Below are 474 nucleotides of genomic sequence, written 5' to 3' on the forward strand. Positions count from 1 at the left end.
GGCGACTCGTGAGGCTATGGTGTCGACTCGAGGAAAAGAAGCTGCCGAATCTTCGAGAAAGGGAAAGGAACCGGCCCGCCCAACCGACAGTGAAGGGGAATTTGATAGTGAAGAAACGGAGACTTCTGAAGAGGCGGGTGAGATTGGCTCGAGTTCTGATGAAAGAGCTGATCTCTGTAGGCTGTCTAAAAATCACAATAGATAGCTTATCCCCCATCAAACACCGATGATGGAAGTTACAATCTGACGACTTCCAGAAGGCTACAATTTGAAGACTTTCACGTAGATCGCTGAAGGTTACAATCTGACGATCTTCACGACAACTGATGAAAGCTCTAATCAACGGCCTTCACAATCAATATCGGGAGTTACAATCTGACGACTCTCATATTCTCAAGGAGCCAAGACGAAGATTACAAGACAATGATCTTTGCAACGCTATGACAAAAAGAGATTACTTGGTGATAATCTCTG

This window comes from Asparagus officinalis, chromosome 9 (assembly GCF_001876935.1).
Source record: "Asparagus officinalis chromosome 9, Aspof.V1, whole genome shotgun sequence".
Lineage (NCBI taxonomy): Eukaryota > Viridiplantae > Streptophyta > Magnoliopsida > Asparagales > Asparagaceae > Asparagus > Asparagus officinalis.